At 39.3% G+C, this 19,831-nt stretch overlaps 1 pseudogene; it reads left to right on the forward strand.

Moving 5' to 3' along the window:
* Nucleotides 1–19,831, forward strand: part of LOC125964805 (thimet oligopeptidase-like) — a 59,196-nt pseudogene that overhangs the window by 28,127 nt on the left and 11,238 nt on the right.

Here is a 19,831-nt window from a genome sequence, read left to right on the forward strand (position 1 = left end):
GCAATTATTGGCTTGAAAGTCCAAATGGATAACCTTAAATTCCTGGGTTTATGGTTTTACTTTGAGGTATTTAAGCATGATGTATGAGTAAAAATTTCCTCTGTTAAATCAAGTTTAAGGTCCTCAATCCCTAATCTTCTGGAAAACGGTGGTATCTGTTAACAGATTTTGGAAAAGTAACATGATTAAGATTTCAAATTGACCATTCATTCATTCACTCATTCAACAAACATTTATTGAACACCTAAAGTATGTCACGGGTTAAACTAGGCACCAGTGTTACTGCTACTAAAATCATTAGAGTGCCACCTAGAATTCAATGTACTGTGACACTCAAATAAGAAAATCCACAGTTACCATAAAAGATATTACAGAGTGCTATAGGAAGACACGGTAAGACCTTAATTCATGCTGTGGACAGTAGTATATGGGCAATATCAGTAGGGCTTCCTGTAGAAGGCAATTGAAATGGATATGTAACATGAAGGAAGGGTGAAGTTTTGAGGAAAAGAGAAGATAAATTCATGGCTGCCAGGAAATGAATGGTTAAGGATCAGTCCAGAAAGGAGTTCCATTCATAATCAGTATAAGAAATGCTCACTGGGGCTTCCCTGGTGGCGCAGTGGTTGAGAGTCCGCCTGCCGATGCAGGGGACACGGGTTCGTGTCCCGGTTTGGGAAGATCCCACATGCTGCGCAGCGGCTAGGCCCCGTGACCCATGGACACTGAGCCTGCGCGTCCGGAGCCTGTGCTCCGCAACGGGAGAGGCCACAACAGTGAGAGGCCCGCGTACCGCAAAAAAAAAAAAAAAAAAAAAAGAGAAATGCTCACTGGAGTGTAGGAAAAGAAGACAATGGAGAGGGTGGTAGAAGCCAGATCATGCATGGTCCATGTATGGATAGTAAGTGCTATGGTCTAGTCTTTCTGTTCCCCTCCAAATTCATACGTTGAAATCTTCATTTCCGTAGCTGATAGTATTAGTAGGTGGGGCCTTTGGGAAATGATTATGGTATTAGTGCTCTTATAAAAGAGACCCCACAGAGCTCCCTAAGCTCTTCTGCCATGTGAGGATACAATGAGAAGTCTGTGATTCAGAAGAGGGCCCTCATCTGACCATACTGGCACCCTATTCTTGAACTTGCAGCCTCCGGAACCGTGAGAAAAAAAATTCCTGTTGTTTAGGAGCCACCCAACCTGCAGGATAATCTTACAGCAGCCCAAAAGGACAAAGAGAGTTTGGATGGGAGCTTTTACTCCAAGAAAGATGGGAATCCGTTGAAGGGTTTTACCTGGTAACTTAGAAGAGAGAAAAGTTTCATAACACAGTCAGGTATTTTTATAAGAAAAATGTGTTTCTTTTTCAGAAAGATCACTCTGGAAATACTGTGACTAGATTTTTGGAGAAGTGTGATGGCAGACCCAGATATAGAAAGATGAGTTAGTAGTCCATTAATATAAGTCAAACAAGAAAGTGGATATAAAAAGTGTGAATTTGTGGCTGAGAGTTCTTTTACTACTTGAAAAATGTTATGTCAATGCTTCTGACTCCATAATTTTAGACACGAAATATGCTGTCATTGGAATTGGTTTCTCAGTAAGTGATGCATCGTTTCTGCCTGTCCACTTTCGAGATTTTTTTTGTCTCTACTTTTCAGAAGTTTAATTATGACGCGTCTTGACAAGGATACCTTTGTGTTTTTCCTCTTTGGATTTGCTCAGATTCTTGAATGTGTGCTTATGTCTTCTAAAAAATTGGGAACGTTTTAGTCATTATTTCTTTGAATACTTTGTCAGTCCTACGTGCTCTCTTTTTTCATTCTGGAACTTTGATGATATGAATGTTAGTGCTCTTGTCAACTGTTTACAAGTTCTTGAGATCCTGTTCTTTCTCCCATCTCTACCCCTCAGCCTATTTTTCTCTGTACATTTGGTACACTGTATTGATCTCTTCTAAGTTCATGATTCTATGCTTCGTAATCTCCAGTCTACTCTTGAGCACAGTTTTTTGATTGTTGTATTTTTCAGTTCTACTGTTCTCATTTGTTTTTATTCTTATAACTTCTAGTTCTTTGTTTACATTTTCTATTTTTCCCATTTCCGTCAAGGAACACATAATTGCTAACTGAAGCATTTATGTGACAGCTTATTTAAAATCCCTGTCTGATAATTTCAATAGATGTTTTATCTCAGTGCTGGTGTAGGTTTATTGTCTTTTCTCATTTATTCTGTGATTTCCTGGCTCTTGGTGCCATGAGTATTTTTCAATTGGATTCTAAACATTGTGAGTTATTACATGACTCTGTATCCCATTTAATTTTATTATTACTTTTTAGAAGGAAGTCATCCTATTGGAGGTGTAGTATGAGGACTGGGGGGTTACGTACAGATTTCCATTGGGCCCTACTGTCAATACCCCAGCAAAAGTGGGCACTTACATTCTCTCACTGCAGACAGATCAAGTAGAAGTTCAGCTATCCTATTGGCCCTCCTGACACCTTCCCCCCAAATGTGGGAACATTAATATCATTGTGTTGCCTTTTAGTACGAGTGGAAGTTCATCTCCCCAGTAGATTTCTTGACACCAGGGGAGGGGAGAAGTGAAGTGTTTGCTGTCCTTCCTCCCACTTCATTCCTTCTTGTTGATGCCGGGTGTGGGTAGAGGGTCAGCTACCTGCTGGCCCCACTGACACCAGGGGAAGAGGAAGAGAACTGCCAACTAGCCCTGCTTGTGCCATCTCATTCTGTCTTACTGCCTCAGGACGGTTATGGGGATTCAGCACCCCATTGGGTCTCACTGGCACCATGTGTTGGGGGTTAGTGGGGTGCCTACTCCCTCCAACCTGTAACATCCTATTCTTATCGATGTCAGGGAGAGACGGAGGCTAGGTCCCACCATTGGACCCCACGACTGTGTGGGGGCAGCCCAGTGTTAACTAGCCTGTCAGGCACCACCTTTGAAAGTCTCTTTGCTAGTGCAAAGGGGTGGAGGCTCAGCACACCACTGCACCACACTGAAACAGCCCTGGTGGCGAATCAGAGCGCTGCCTCTTCTGGAGGGCAGGAGTGGGGTGGTGTGGAAGATCAAATCCTAGCTTGGCCCAACTGAAACCACAGGACATAGGGGACGGGTGCAATATTCCACTGGCACTTGGCTCCAGTAGCGTGTATATTATTGCCCAAACGCTTTCCTGTCTTTGCTTTGGCAACCCCTTTCCTCACACCTTGGCTAGGGGGAACGGGGGTTTTGTGTTTTCTTTTTTGAAGCTTTTACGTCTGTTGTTCTGTTGGTGGTTATTGATTGGGGGTTCCTGTAATACCCTCTCCAGGATGTATGGGAAGCAACAGGAAACACAGGGGACTCATCACCATGTTATTCCTCAAGTCCCAAAGTCCCTAGCTAAGTCTGCCTTCTCATTTCCACCTTTCAGTGTCTTCCTATGTTTGTCTGTTGTTATGTTCAGGGTTTTAGTTTTAAGTGGAAGAACCTGGGAGAAATGGGCTACTTCATCTTCTTGGAAGCAGAGGTCTGGAGGCCTATGGATGTTACAAAGTACTGCTGACTGTAAATTAAAATTTGATGATACACACCTTGCCCTTTCAGAATTATTCTGCTAGATGATGTGGCTTCCCAAAGTAGCTACAATTTGATTTCCATACTTCTAAAAGTCAAGTGTTTTGCTGGAGTTGAAATTTAAAGATAAGCAAGAGATGAGGCTAAGATGGTCTCTGTGGTAACAGATTAAAGTTGGAAACATCAATATACATTCATGTTTAGCTTAATATTGCTTCATATTACCTTAATACACATGGTTATGTAGAGAGATGCTTATAGATATGTGCATATACATGGGTAATGTACACACATGTTATCTCTTTGCTCTGTCAGCTGAGAAGATCTAGAAGCAATGACATCCGGGCAGCAATCAGCACACCCCACACCCAGATCCTGCTGTCTAATACTGTTCTCCACTAAAAAGACCTAGTTATCCTTGAAGAAATAGCTGATTCTAGGACTGGGGCAGTAAATATACAAGATTTATATACAAGACCATCTTATAGTGTCAGAAAGTAAGGAAGTTCCAAAAAAATATATAGGATGGGGATACCTCAGAGTGGCACACGAGCCACTGAACTGAAAAGAGTTCACAAGGGTCAGGACTAGAGCAATTTGAGGAACAAAGTAACTAACGTAGAATTAGATTATAACCCAAAGTATAAAATAAAAATCCATGAGTTCTTCTGATATAAATAAATGACTGGATATGTAAATAAATGTGGGAGAATAGATAAATCTCCAGTGCAAAAGAATTCCAAATAGTTTATGTAGTACTCCATCTTAAGCATAACTCTCCATTCCTCAGTTGTGGGCTGAGCATATTGACTTCCTTCCAAAAAGTACAATATGGAGAAGGGAAAACAGTAATTTTACAATGGAGAAACCTGAAAAACACTACCTCAGCCTGGTGATCAAGGTGGACCTCAGCATTCATAATGCATATTGATACTTTGTACACTTGATGTGATCTGACAAAATAACCCTTCTACTCTTGTGGTCTTCCTCCCCAAAACACATAATCCCAATATTATCATGAAAAATGCATCAAACAAATTCTAGTAGTGGGCATCCTACGCAAACCTAACTACTCAAAATTGCCAAGGTCATGCAAGGAAAATCTGAGAAGTTATCAAACCCAAGAGGAGCCTAAGGAAACATGGCAACTAAATATAATGTGATGTTTTGGATGAAATCCTGGAATAGAAAAAGGACATTAGGTAAAAACTAAGGAACTGGACTAATGTATGGACTATAGTAAACAATAATGTATCAATATTTGTTCACTGATTGTAACAATGGAACATACTAATATAAGTTGATCATCAGAGAGGGAAATGGGTATAGTGTATATGGAAACACTTTATACTATCTTCTCAATTTTTCTGTAAAATTAAAACACTTCTAAAAAATAAAGTCTATAAAAACGTTGTGTTTTCTTGTTTTATGATTATGTGCCTGTATTTCCTAATAAATATGCAAATTTGCTTTGCCTTCCTTGATACTGATATTAAAGAAAATACTAAGTAACTCTGAAAGAATTTCTAACTCCAATTTAACAAGCAATAATTCTTGGTATTAACTTTTTAGGAGAACCCACTGAATAAATCAAAGCAAATTGTCTTTAAAGGCTGAATTTCTTTTCAGTGTTTCATCTTTTATATGATTAATGCATACCACAAGCATGGTTCTGTTTCAAAGGGCAGAAAACATTGATTGTAGGCCATGTCTAAAATACAGTGAAACATTAATGTATGATGCTATAACAACTTTAATGTATTTTATGTTTTCAAAATGATGAATTGTTATTTCAGTCAATAAAGTATTCACTTGTATACATTTCCTACCCACCTTTCCCCAGAACACCCACAAGGAAATGATACTATCATCTGATATTAGGTTCATCAATTTAAATTGGAGTTTTTGGTAGCTGTGGTTGCCAACGGTACTGGAACGTGTGATACTTTTACAAATCCTCTCCATGGCAAAATCTGATCTTCACAAGGTAAATCACAGTAGGTGCCTAAAGCCAAATGACATAGAGCTTTGTAGCTAGATTACCAAGCATTTTACTTAGAGGCACAATAGAATGTAGAAAAGGCCATTTCTCCTTCTGTCTTTTTCTGCTCAAAGGTCACTCACCATCTCAGAAGTTTTCCATAAATTTAGACTATATAATGTCACTTAATGTGAATGCAGCTCAACATTCTGTTTTAGTACAGCTAACCTCACATTATTTTATTGGTCCTAAATATATAAATCATCAGCAAATTTTTGTACTTAACTTTTTTTTTTTGATGTGGACCACTTTTTAAAGTCTTTATTGAATTTGTTACAATACTGCTTCTGTTTTATCTTCTGGTTTTTTGGCTGCGAGGCATGTGGGACCATAGCTCCCCGACTAGGGATTGAACCCACGCCCCCTGCATTGGAAGGCGAAGTCTTAACCACTGGACCGCCAGGGAAGTCCCTGTACTTAACTTCTAAAAATAATTAAAATAAGCTATTCAACACATTTTTCCTAAAAAGAAAAAAAAACAAGCAATTCTTCTTAGGCTGGCCCTGGGCACATACATGACTTTGCCATTTTTTCCATGGATTATTTTCTTATCTGTTCTACTGTGTCACATTTGTTCTACCTTCTCAAAAAGAAGCATTTAAAAATTCATCTACGCGTTCACGCATTCATACATTTATTAAATAAATCTACTGAACACCTACACACGGCACAGAAAAAGAGGCAGAAAACTAATCTGGGTTGCACAGAAAGTGATGAACTCAGTTAAAATTTTTGGTGAAAACAGGTGTTACTCAATCTACTGGAAATCACATTTCATCATGGGGACTCACAGACTCAAGGAAAACCAAGACCTAAATAATAATAAAGTAATAAAAGCACTAGCCATTTACTGAGTGCCTGCTTTTACCTGACTCTGAAACTCTAAAATCATTACGGATTGTCTGATATAATTGTAATTTCTATTTTACAGATGAAAACAACAAGGTTCAGAGACATTAGGTTACTTGCCTAAAGTGAAGTGGCCCAGAAACTACAGAACTGGAAATTGAACCTTAGATTTCATAATGCGAAAATCTGTGCTTTTAATCACCAAGTGTGTGTGTGTGTGTGTGTGTGTGTGTGTGTGTGTGTGTGTGTGTGTGTGTGTGTGTGTGAGAGGGAGAGAGAGAGACAGAGAGAGACAGAGAGAGACAGAGAGAGAGACAGAGAGAGAGAGACAGAGAGAGAAAGAGAGAGAATGTGTTTAATAGAGAACTTCCGAGAAATGGCAAGAAAACTGCCAGGTATCCATAAAACAATAAATTAGGAGCTTCTTCCTATACAAGTAATTGTTAATCATATGGCTGAACTAAGGATCTCTCACTTTTGAACTAAGAAATCAAAAGCTTCCAGAAGTTGAGTCTAAATTTTACACTTACATAAGATACTTCATACAGAATGCTAAAGTATACTAACTAAAGAGCTCTGAAAATACTGGAAGCATTCATACTAGTATGATTTCATAATTTAGATAATAGAGGATTTAAGAAATTGGCAGATGCAACTGCAGACTCATTTGTTATCATTTCTGTGAAGGGCAAGGTAAATCAATAAAATGAGAAAAATGAAAGAAGGATGGCTAGCAATTTTAGGTAGTTTGCTTCATCTCCATACCAGGGAAGACTAAGCAAAAAAAAAAAAAATTCTCGAAATTTTATTTTGAAAGCACCTACAAGTGTATATGGTCTTTTTATACCAAATAACTTGGAATTATGAACTGTCAAATAAGTCTAATCTTCTCTGATGATAAAATTGCTGACTTTATTTGAAACTATGAAATGAAAAATGAGGTAAGAGTCAGAAATTCTTAAGAAAAGGAGTAGACAAAACAAAATTATAAGAGTTATGTTAAAAAATATTTTGAAACAAACATAAAATCCCCATTACTGGTACAGAGCTTTTAAAACTTTATTTTGGTTTTAAGTTTTAATAAATATTGATATGTTTACATAATTACTGTCACAAGGAAGACACAATTTTAGGTCAGCTTTCTTCATTCTTTATTAAGCATTATTTTATTTTGCTCCATCATCGTGTAATTATAATATAGTAACTGTGTCACTTTCTACTAAGTGGATATAATTTCCTAAACTGTTTTCCTATTGTTAACAATTAAAGGCGTTTCCAATTTTTTGTTATTACAAATGACATGACAATGAGCATCTTTATATAATAATTTTCTGGATTATAAATTATTTATCGGCATAAGCTTCCAGAATTAGAGTTAATGTGTAAAAAGCTATTAACATTTTTATCTTGCTAGACATTGCCAAATTACTTGTCAAAAGACGGAACCAAATTATATTGCAAAAATCTTTGCCAACAGAAAACATTATACACAATTTTTGATTTTGCTAAATTAATAAGTTGGAAACCTATGTTCCATTTCTTTGAATTCTTTGATAACAGAGTGCTGCTGGAGGCTGGGAGGGCAGCCATGTCCATGAAGGCTCCCCAGAGTTGGAGCGGGGAAGTGGAAAACGGTAAAAAAAAAAATACTAATTGTATTTTCCCTCGATTGTTATCTCTCATTCTTTTCTGCCTCTGTGTAACTTATATCCAGGTAGCTGGAGAAAACTCATGTGGCAGGGCAAATTGGTATTCCAATAAATTAATAATCACCAACTCCAAATGGATTTTCGAGACTGGAAATATTGCTCTGACTTACAGTAAGTTCTTTCTAATTCTCCTTAAGGACTATTTTCTTAGAAGCTTTCCCTACCCTCCTCAAATTTTCCTCCATCCTCTCTACTTCCTTCACTCTGAGCTGGTGAGGCGCTTCCTAACTCATTAGGAACACAGAAGTCAGTAAATAGCCCACTGCCAAATCCGTTAATTCATTAGCATTTGCATTGATCTTTGTATTCCCTTTCACTACAGGAGTTCAAGTTCAAAGGCCACGTGCACTACAGATAGCATTTCATTTTCTCTCATCTTCTCAAGTACTTCACAGCACTGCATTTTCTACAACCCATCTACTCCTTATGCATGATTCTTGCCAAAATTCAACCTCATTCTAGACTAGTAACTCCAACTTAAAATGTTGAAAACTGTACGTGTAACACGAAAGCCTCCCTCCTCCTCTAATCCCTGCATATCTTCTTTAGCCAATTCATGTCTGAACTTTTCAAAATTGTTATCATCATATATTGTTTCCATTTCCTCACGTCCCACTTACTCTATAATTTACATCCACCTGACTTCTCTCACCGTAATCTCTCTGCCCACTGTCCTGAAATTTTACTTATGAAGGTCACCAGCGATCTCCATGTCAGTATAGCCAATGAATAGTTTTTGTCCTATTTCTAGGCTCTTTCCTTCTTTAAAAAAGAAAAAGAAATACAAAAACCATTTTTCTCCTCCTCTATGTTTTCACACTCTCATCATCTTCTCTCCTGGTATATTTTACTGGCTTTCTGTGTTTAATCTGATTTCTAATATTCTATGAGTTTCCTTTACCTTCAGTGGAATAAACCACTATATGAAGGATTATTCTCAACAGTTAGTTCTCATAATAACAGTACTAGTAGCAGCAGTCAATACTTCTATAATGCTTATCATGTGCCAGACACTATTCTAAGACACTGTTTAAATACATATATATAGACACACACACACACACACACACACACACACATATGTAAAGTTCTCCTCCTCATAGGCGTATGAAATAAGCCGATTATTATACCCATGTTACAAATGAGAAAACTGAGGCAATGAGAGGCCAAGGTCACATGGTCAGTACTTGGTGAAGCCCCGCCTGAGTTAATGCTGGAACTTTAGAGTAGACAAGTTAAATAATGTCTCACAGATTGGCCTTAAAAGTGGGCAACATTTAATCAATGACTTGTGAAAGTATCAGAAAAAAAGGGAACATTTTAAATTGAATGGGATCTACTAAGTCACGTATCAGTAACTAAGAATGACTCTTATTGAATGAAATTATTTTTCATTATTCTTTTGAAAGAAGAATATTCTTGTGTTAGTGTTTGACAGTTTTTTTTTTCATTCACGTATTTATTCTTTATTAGACACACATTTCCTACACACCTATGTGCCAGTGTGTGCTGCAAGCCTTGGAAGATTCAGTGGTGAGCAAAAAATTACAAAGTCCCTGCTCTTAAGCAAATGTCCAGTGGTGGAGGAAGACAGAGTAAACATGTAAATAAATGTTGTACAGTGACAGAAATACGACTGGACAAAGGGATGGAGAGGCACTGAGGAGGCAGGTCTCTTTGGTCAAGATAGCAGTGGTGGCGTTTGAACCGAGACCTTAACGATAAGAGGGAAATTGGTCTGGGTACATGGATTAGCCAATCTAAAGCTGGGAGAGCAAGAAGTAGAGCTTGTTGCATCTGAGGGACTGAAAAAGACAACTGTGCCTCGAACCCCATGAAGGTCAGGGAAAGATGTAGTAAGTGACCCAGAGCACATGGTCTCTGTGAGCCTGGCTAAGTAGTTGAAAATTTAATCTCTTTACAATAGATAGCCTTTAGAGGTTAGAAGCAGTGCAATAATAGCGTCTGATTTGTGCTTTTTAAAAGACTACTTTGACTGTTGAGTGTCCTACAAAAGCAAAATACTTGTGTCTCTATGAAGCGCAGAGAGTAAATTTTAAAAAGCCCAATGAGCTCATAAGCAGTTGGTTTACTAACTGTAATCATTTATCTTAACTAGACTTCATTAATATAAGCTTGGTGACCTTGGGGTCCTGGGACATATTAGATCTGGGCAACCCAACTATTTTCAAATAGTGTGATTTGAAAAATTCTTGAAATTGTTGGGGTTCAGGAAGATTATTTTATTGCTGGGGCTGGATGGGAAGTTTAGAATAAGAAAAGAAAGTATGATGGCTGGCTTCCATCTATTCTCCCTTTCTCTGGGAGAAATGATGGTGGGGTGACTACTTTGCTGTTGACCCAATGCTTAAATTTCAGAGCTGGTTCAATCCAGTAAATATGTGCTGAACAACTATTATATGTTAGGCACCTAGCTGGAACTGGGAATACAAAGAGAATAATTAATAATAAAAGCAGGTATTACTAACAAGAGACAGGCACTGTGCTAATGCTTAACATGCACCATCTCAAGTTACATTAGTTTACACACTAACCATATGAGGAAGATGCATTTATTACACCATTTTCCGGGTGAGAAATCTAATCCCTTTAAGGGGCTTAAGTTACTTCTCCAAGGTTACACAGCTAGTTAGGGGCATAGGCAGTATTTGGACTCAGGTCTGGTATCAGCACCAATTCTCTTAGCCATTATGCTCTCTAAGGACCTTACTTGAGAAGTTCAGGATTATACATATATGGGTACAACCAACCCTAAGACCATCTGGCAAAACTGGCTGCTTGAGAAGTCCTGGATTTATGTAAGATGCTCTTGGAATGGAGAAGATCGTGAAGGAGGGTCCCCAAAACACACTCTCTATACTAAGGGGCGACAGAAGAGAGAAAGAATTAGCCTACAGCAGCATGATATGGAGGACCAAGAAACAGTGTTTCTCTCTTTTGTGAACAGTTCTTAAATTATTTCTACTTCAGAATATCAGAAAGAAATCACAGGACTATGGACAGTTTGCTGAGCCACCCTATCTATCTTAGCGTGAATCCTGGCAGGTGTAGAGCTCATAGTATGACCCTGGCACCTAAGTGTAGTTAAGTAAGCTTTCATTTTTTCTTCAGCCTTAAAGCAAAGCAGCTTTCTGATAGGTATAATTTAGGAAAGTCTTCCAAGAAAATAGTTAAAGTCCACTTTAAATATCTCAGAGAAAAGCAATTTTGCAAAAGATCAATCAACAAAAGCAAGGCCAAACACACCAATTATTTCGTGAGACTTGTATTGTTATGTCATTGCTCACGTTGTTTCTTTATGCATTTAACTGGAAGAAGGCTTTTAATGTTCAACAATTCTCAAAGAGATAAAGACCCACACTGATGTGTCAGAAAGAGCTTTGCCCTGGAATTAGATCAGTTTAGGTTTGGCTGCTTACTAGAATTAGGTAACATTCTTAATCTTTCTGAGCCTGCTTCCTATCTGCAAATAGGGATAACACTATCTATTACAGAGGGATGTGGTTAAATTAAATGACACACGTCAGTGAAATATATCCTTCCAGACTGAGAACATACCTAGTAAATGTTAAGTGATCTGCAAATATTCTGCTTCCTTGAAATGGATGAAACCTGTTATCATGATTTTAACCAATGGTCTAAATATCAAGACAATATTTAGTTAAAAGTTATATTTGTTCTTTCACTGTCCATCTGCATTTTAACATATTCTAACATATTCTCCTCGATAAATTGTGTCCATATTAGTAACATTTGTCATTTCAGCTATTACTGTTCATATGTTTAAAATATTTCAATGTGATATAAGCCATTACGCAAAGGGATGCCTAGCTGGCTTTGTCAAAGATTTATTTTAAGTAAAAATGAAAGACTCATTTTCACCAAGTTTTATTGAACAGTGGATTCATTAACTGTATGAACTTTCTGGCCAACCCAATACAGGAGCCAAGACATGGAAACAACCTCAGTGTTTTTTTGTGGATGAATGGATGAAGAAAATGGGATGCATACAACCTACTAGTATTCAGCCGTGATAAAGAAGGAAATCTGCCTATTTGTGACCACATGGGTGGATTTGGGGGGCATTATGCTAAATGAAATGTCAGACAGAGAAAGATAAATACTTTATGATCTCATATGTGAAATCTAAAATACTGAACTCATGATAGAAAGAATGGAATGACGGTTGCCAGAGCTGGGGGTTGGAGGTGAGGAAAATGAGGGAAGACGATCAAAAGGTAAAAACTTCCAGTTATAAGACAAGGGAGTAATGGTGATGTAATGTACAGCTCGGTCACTACAGTTAACAATACCGTATTTTATGTTTGAAAGTTGCTAAGAGAGTACATCTTGAAAGTTCTCATCACAAAGATAACATTTGTAATTATGTGAATTAAGGTTAACTAAACTTATTGTGGTAATCATTTCACACACTATATATATATATATATATATATCAATCATCACATTGTACACCTTGGACAGATACAATATTATATATCAATTAAGTTAAATTTCCGTCTGGCCTGTCATTTTCCAAAGGCCACTCAAGGTCAGGGGACAGAACGCCTCCTCTCCAAGTGTCCTGCCAGCCCACCCACTCAAGATCAGAGGGACAAAATGCCTAACTAAAACAAAACAAAACAGAAACACAAAAAAACTGGAGAGAGGGAGGAAAGGGTGACCTGAAAAAAACAAACAAACAAAAAAAACTAAGCACGTTGACAGCGCTAAGAATAAACTACCAGGAAAAAGAAACCTACATGTCAGATCCTAAAGTACAGAAGGGCAAGCCCGCCGACATTCCAGGCCCGGGGGGACCGGGGTCCCCAGCCCTGCAGAGCCACCGCAGACCGGCTCGGGCGCCCCGCAGAAGCGCGGGGTCCCCGCGGCCGAGTCTGTGCCCCCCGGCCGGCGCCGGCTCCCCTCTGCCCACCCTGCGCGCGGGGGCTGGAAACTGCCGCGGAGAACCACGGCGGGGCGGGAAGGGGGGCTCCAAAGAGGGTCTGGCGACTCGAGTCGCTCCGTTTCTCAGTGGGCTCAGCGCGCGCCGTTGGGGAAGAGGAGCGGGGTTCCGGGAGGAGGGGACGGGCGGCACTTACGTAGACCGGCAGCGGCCACGGGCAGACGGCGGGCTCGGTCCCCAAGAGCGACTCCAGCCTCAGCTCCAGCTTCTCCCCCATGTCTTCGCGCGCGGCCCATATAGCAACTTTGAATTTTAATAATAAATACATATATGTATCAAACATTAATAAAAGAATAAAATGATCCAATAGGAGTACATTTGCTCTTGTTTTGCAATTAGTTCCAGGATTCTATTTTAGATTACTACTTCATATCTGCGAGAGTTGGGTGTGTGTTTGTGTGTTTGGTTTTGTGGAAGCTGCATTGTGCTAGATTTTACATTTCTTTCTTGAATTCAATGGTTTTTGTTATCCCTTGGGAATACAGCAACAGCAGATTACTGAAGACAGCAACAGCAGATGACTACCTACCAGTGGAAAAGTGTAAATAGCAATTTTAGCCGCTAGTGATTCTGAAATTGCCTTAACTTTGTCCTTATAAAAATGCTCCAAGAATTACGTTTTGCAAATCCACAGATTTACTATCCATATTCAAGTCATTTATGTGGAGAAAGAAGGTAGCCAGCCTTATCAGTAACACAGGATGTTATAGCCATCAAGCCATCAGCCACTGAAGCCACACCCAAAGCCGCACCCTGAGGGGATTCAGGATGGAGAAAACAGGATACTGGCCCTAGATAATTAAAGTGAACATCAAGGGACTGATTTCCAGGAGACCAGATTCTTGCATCTCACCATATATAGAAAAGTGCTACATTTATTAACTTAAGATGTCTAGTTTCTTTAATTAACAGTAATCTTTTGATGTTCCAACTACCTGGTTTTTTTTTTTTTTGCAAGAACCTCTAAATACCCTGTGCCCTCCCTTACCTCTTCAGAACAGTCCCTCAGAGCTATCTGAGAGGCTGTCTCCTGACTTCAGTCCTCACTATGTCCTCCACATAAAACATAATTCTCAATTTCTAGGTTGTGCATTGTTTTTCAGTCAACATTTAATTGTATGGCTCATGTAGGTACTATGCCTAAATGTAATGGGATGGGCTGTAAATTATGAAAACTAGATAAATTCTGTCAGCTCTACCACTAGCTGAGATCCAGGCTTTCACCTCTGGATACCTCTGGCAGATGTGGGGTCTGTGTTGGTCTTAAAATTATTCTTAGAAGAGTGGGGACTCATTCATTCTTTCAACCAATTTTATTGCTTATATTCCGTGGGTCAGTTACAGTGCTGGGTCTTGAAATACAAAAGTCAACACACGAAAATACAAGGATAAAACACATTTTCTACCATATTAAATTTTTTCGTTCATGAATTCATCCCTAAGTCATTCAACACGCATCTTCTTATTGAATACTGATGAGGGGTCAAATGCTATGCTAAACACTCAGTATATAACTGCAAACGAGATGGATAGGCCCTGATTTTGATGTCACTACTATCTTTTGTCCTGCCATATAATGGGACAGCTTCATTATTCCCTTTACCCTAAGTTTTTATCACAAATTGCTAATGAAAATAAAGCTGTTAGTGGAGTTTCAACATGCATAGGTAAATGAGAACAAAGAACTTCCCTTTCGCATGCCCCATTCTCCTCCTTCTAACTCCCTATGTGAACTCACTTTGTGCTAAGACCAAGAAGCTGTGCCCCGATAAGAACCAAGCTGATTTCCTCACACTGACTGGGGCTATTGCTCACTTAGAAGACTTGATGCTTAATTTTGATAAGCAACTAGAAGACCATGGAGACAACCTATAAAAATGATTTGTCTTGGGAGAAAATACTAAAGAGGGTTAATGTGCTGTTCCACATGTCTAACCTCCTGGGATTCAACCACAGGCACCAAGATCACCAAGTGTACTTGGCAACAATGAGCTAAAAATTAAAAAAAAAAGCATCATACTGTTATTGTATTCATTTTCCCCCAAGGCACTCTCTGATAAGCACCACAACCTCTAAGGGAATTGAGAACAGCTTCCTTGTGGGGTAGGTTATATAATATATATGCATCTTTTTCCAAGCAGTTAAATCATATCCAGCTATCAGCACACCTTACTTAAGGTGATCGTAATGTATGAGATTAAATGTTCCTACCTGATTGGAAACCTTCTTGTCCTCAATTCATTGGCTGTACTGGATTTCTTTTTCTTGGGTCAGACCTTCAGACTTCTACCAGAAATCGTTCCTTTGGGGAAACCAGGCCTTCCCAGAAACTCAGGAAACTGAAATGGAGACAGCAAGAGAGAAGGAAATTATTTGGACATATAGACCTCAATCATTTGGTTTTAAGTAAACGTCCAAGCAAACATCTTCTAAATGGTATAATAACTTTAGGGAAATTCACGGTTTATAAGTTTGTGTACTCATGAACTGAACATATTATGATAAGAGTACAGGTTGCATTTTGTGTCTTCAACTCAAGCAAAGGCTTCAAAAAAGGCCCAGTTATTCTTTGTTCATTAAGACACAAAGAGAGGGGAAAAAGGGCAAGTTTCAAAGTCTTTTTCTTTACAATTTACTTCCTTTCTTCAGTCTTCAACAAGATCTTCAGGAAATTAACTTTACTAAAGTTAATTATTCATAAAATAAACATAGGAACCTGCAGAAGACTATTTCACACAGACGTGTAATGTACAATATCCATTGCATACATGCACCAGGAGCTTGTCTTTTCTAGCACTAGCATACACAAAACTCTGTGTGTGTGTCTGTGTGTGTGCGCGCGCGCACATATGTGTCTTTTTTTGTGATGGAGCCATAGGGAGAAAATAAATCTATTGGCTGCAATTCAGTGATGCAGAAAGATTTAAGGGTAAAGGAGAAGGTTACATCAAGTGAAACAATAAAGTCATGAGGTTGTGGTTCCATAATAATAACAACAGCAGTCGTCTGTAACCAAGGGAGCAGGCTCCTCAAATTATAGTCACACCTGTTAGACCATCTGCCCATACATTTCACACCATCATTAATGGAAAACAAATGGCACTGTCTCTCCTTCCCTTTATCCATTGGCCGTCCTCATATAAACTATTTTTCTCTTCAAGGTCATGCTCTTTCCTATCTGTTTAAAAATAATAGGATTTAGGAGGAGTGATACGGAATGTGCCGTGCCTTGGTACTTGTACCAGTGACGGCTGTGTAAGGAGCACTGGGTTGTTAGGAGGCTATCAATTGAATTCCCCTAGAAGCAGAACTTGAGGCAATAATTTGAGTGCAAACTGCTCATCTGGGAGGTGCTTCCAGAAAACTCAGAAGTGGAGTGGGAATTGAGAATGGAGGCATGGAAGGCAGCCAACAGAGGTGCATTACCGAATAAAAATTACTCCTGCAGGGAACTGCTGCCAGTACTTCAGGGGAGTTCTGTGAAACTCTACAGAACATGTCTCAGAGTTATCCCAAGAATCGGTGAGAAACTTGAAGTACTAATCTTCCAGTCCCCTCTGTCCTTGGTTGAAAGCTACACTCAGATACATTAACTCCTGTACACTTCTGGCCTGCCCTAAGGTGGATAATTGCAGGTGGCAGCATGATTCTATCAGCATATACTGGAAGGATGAGTGCTGGGGAGATATGAGTGGAGCATCGAAACCATCTAATACAGTCGGGGCAGGAGATATCAATTATTGGCTTGAAAGTCCAAATGGATAACCTTACATTCCTGGGTTTATGGTTTTACTTTGAGGTATTTAAGCATGATGTATGAGTAAAAATTTCCTCTGTTAAATCAAGTTTAAGGTCCTAAATCCCTAATCTTCTGGAAAACGGTGGTATCTTTTAACAGATTTTGGAAAGGTAACATGATTAAGATTTCAAATTGACCATTCATTCATTCACTCATTCAACAAACATTTATTGAACACCTAAAGTATGTCACGGGTTAAACTAGGCACCAGTGTTACTGCTACTAAGATCATTAGAGTGCCACCTAGAATTCAATGTACTGTGACACTCAAATAAGAAAATCCATAGTTACCGTAAAAGATATTACAGAGTGCTATAGGAAGACACGGTAAAACGTTAATCCATGCTGTGGACAGTAGTATATGGGTGATATCAGTAGGGCTTCCTGTAGAAGGCAATTGAAATGGATATGTAACATGAAGGAAGGGTGAAGTTTTGAGGAAAAGAGAAGATAATTTCACGGTTGCCAGAAAATGAATGGTTAAGGATCAGTCCAGAAAGGAGTTCCATTCATAATCAGTATAAGAAATGCTCACTGGGGCTTCCCTGGTGGCGCAGTGGTTGAGAGTCCGCCTGCCGATGCAGGGGACACGGGTTCGTGTCCCGGTCCGGGAAGATCCCACATGCTGCGCAGCGGCTAGGCCCCGTGACCCATGGACACTGAGCCTGCGCGTCCGGAGCCTGTGCTCCGCAACGGGAGAGGCCACAACAGTGAGAGGCCCGTGTACGGCAAAAAAAAAAAAAAAAAAAAAAAGAGAGAAATGCTCACTGGAGTGTAGGAAAAGAAGACAATGGAGAGGGTGGTAGAAGCCAGATCATGCATGGTCCATGTATGGATAGTAAGTGCTATGGTCTAGTCTTTCTGTTCCCCTCCAAATTCATACGTTGAAATCTTCATTTCCGTAGCTGATAGTATTAGTAGGTGGGGCCTTTGGGAAATGATTATGGTATTAGTGCTCTTATAAAAGAGACCCCACAGAGCCCCCTAAGCTCTTCTGCCATGTGAGGATACAATGAGAAGTCTGTGATTCAGAAGAGGGCCCTCATCTGACCATACTGGCACCCTATTCTTGAACTTGCAGCCTCCGGAACCGTGAGAAAAAAAATTCCTGTTGTTTAGGAGCCACCCAACCTGCAGGATAATCTTACAGCAGCCCAAAAGGACAAAGAGAGTTTGGATGGGAGCTTTTACTCCAAGAAAGATGGGAATCCGTTGAAGGGTTTTACCTTAACTTAGAAGAGAGAAAAGTTTCATAACACAGTCAGGTATTTTTATAAGAAAAATTTGTTTCTTTTTCAGAAAGATCACTCTGGAAATACTGTGACTAGATTTTTGGAGAAGTGTGATGGCAGACCCGGATATAGAAAGATGAGTTAGTAGTCCATTAATATAAGTCAAACAAGAAAGTGGATATAAAAAGTGTGAATTTGTGGCTGAGAGTTCTTTTCTTTTACTACTTGAAAAATGTTATGTCAATGCTTCTGACTCCATAATTTTAGACAAGAAATATGCTGTCATTGGAACTGGTTTCTCAATAAGTGATGCATCGTTTCTGCCTGTCCACTTTCGAGATTTTTTTTGTCTCTACTTTTCAGAAGTTTAATTATGACGCGTCTTGACAAGGATACCTTTGTGGTTTTCCTCTTTGGATTTGCTCAGATTCTTGAATGTGTCCTTATGTCTTCTAAAAAATTGGGAACGTTTTAGTCATTATTTCTTTGAATACTTTGTCAGTCCTACGTGCTCTCTTTTTTCATTCTGGAACTTTGATGATATGAATGTTAGTGCTTTTGTTACTGTTTACAGGTTCTTGAGATCCTGTTCTTTCTCCCATCTCTACCCCTCAGCCTATTTTTCTCTGTACATTTGGTACACTGTATTGATCTCTTCGAAGTTCATGATTCTATGCTTTGTAATCTCCAGTCTACTCTTGAGCAAAGTTTTTTGATTGTTGTATTTTTCAGTTCTACTGTTCTCATTTGTTTTTATTCTTATAACTTCTAGTTCTTTGTTTACATTTTCTATTTTTCCCATTTCCGTCAAGGAACACATAATTGCTAACTGAAGCATTTATGTGACAGCTTATTTAAAATCCCTGTCTGATAATTTCAATAGATGTTTTATCTCAGTGCCGGTGTAGGTTTATTGTCTTTTCTCATTTATTCTGTGATTTCCTGGTTCTTGGTGCCATGAGTATTTTTCAATTGGATTCTAAACATTGTGAGTTATTACATGACTCTGTATCCCACTTAATTTTATTATTACTTTTTAGAAGGAAGTCATCCTATTGGAGGTGTAGTATGAGGACTGGGGGGTTACGTACAGATTTCCATTGGGCCCTATTGTCAATACCCCAGCAAAAGTGGGCACTTACATTCTCTCACTGCAGACAGATCAAGTAGAAGTTCAGCTATCCTATTGGCCCTTCTGACACCTTCCCCCCAAAAGTGGGAACATTAATATCATTGTGTTGCCTTTTAGTACGAGTGGAAGTTCACCTCCCCAGTAGATTTCTTGACACCAGGGGAGGGGAGAAGTGAAGTGTTTGCTGTCCTTCCTCCCACTTCATTCCTTCTTGTTGATGCCGGGTGTGGGTAGAGGGTCAGCTACCTGCTGGCCCCACTGACACCAGGGGAAGAGGAAGAGAACTGCCAACTAGCCCTGCTTGTGCCATCTCATTCTGTCTTACTGCCTCAGGACGGTTATGGGGATTCAGCACCCCATTGGGTCTCACTGGCACCATGTGTTGGGGGTTAGTGGGGTGCCTACTCCCTCCAACCTGTAACATCCTATTCTTATCGATGTCAGGGAGAGACGGAGGCTAGGTCCCACCATTGGACCCCACGACTGTGTGAGGGCAGCCCAGTGTTAACTA

Source organism: Orcinus orca, chromosome 6 (genome assembly GCF_937001465.1).
Source record: "Orcinus orca chromosome 6, mOrcOrc1.1, whole genome shotgun sequence".
Taxonomy (NCBI): Eukaryota; Metazoa; Chordata; class Mammalia; order Artiodactyla; family Delphinidae; genus Orcinus; species Orcinus orca.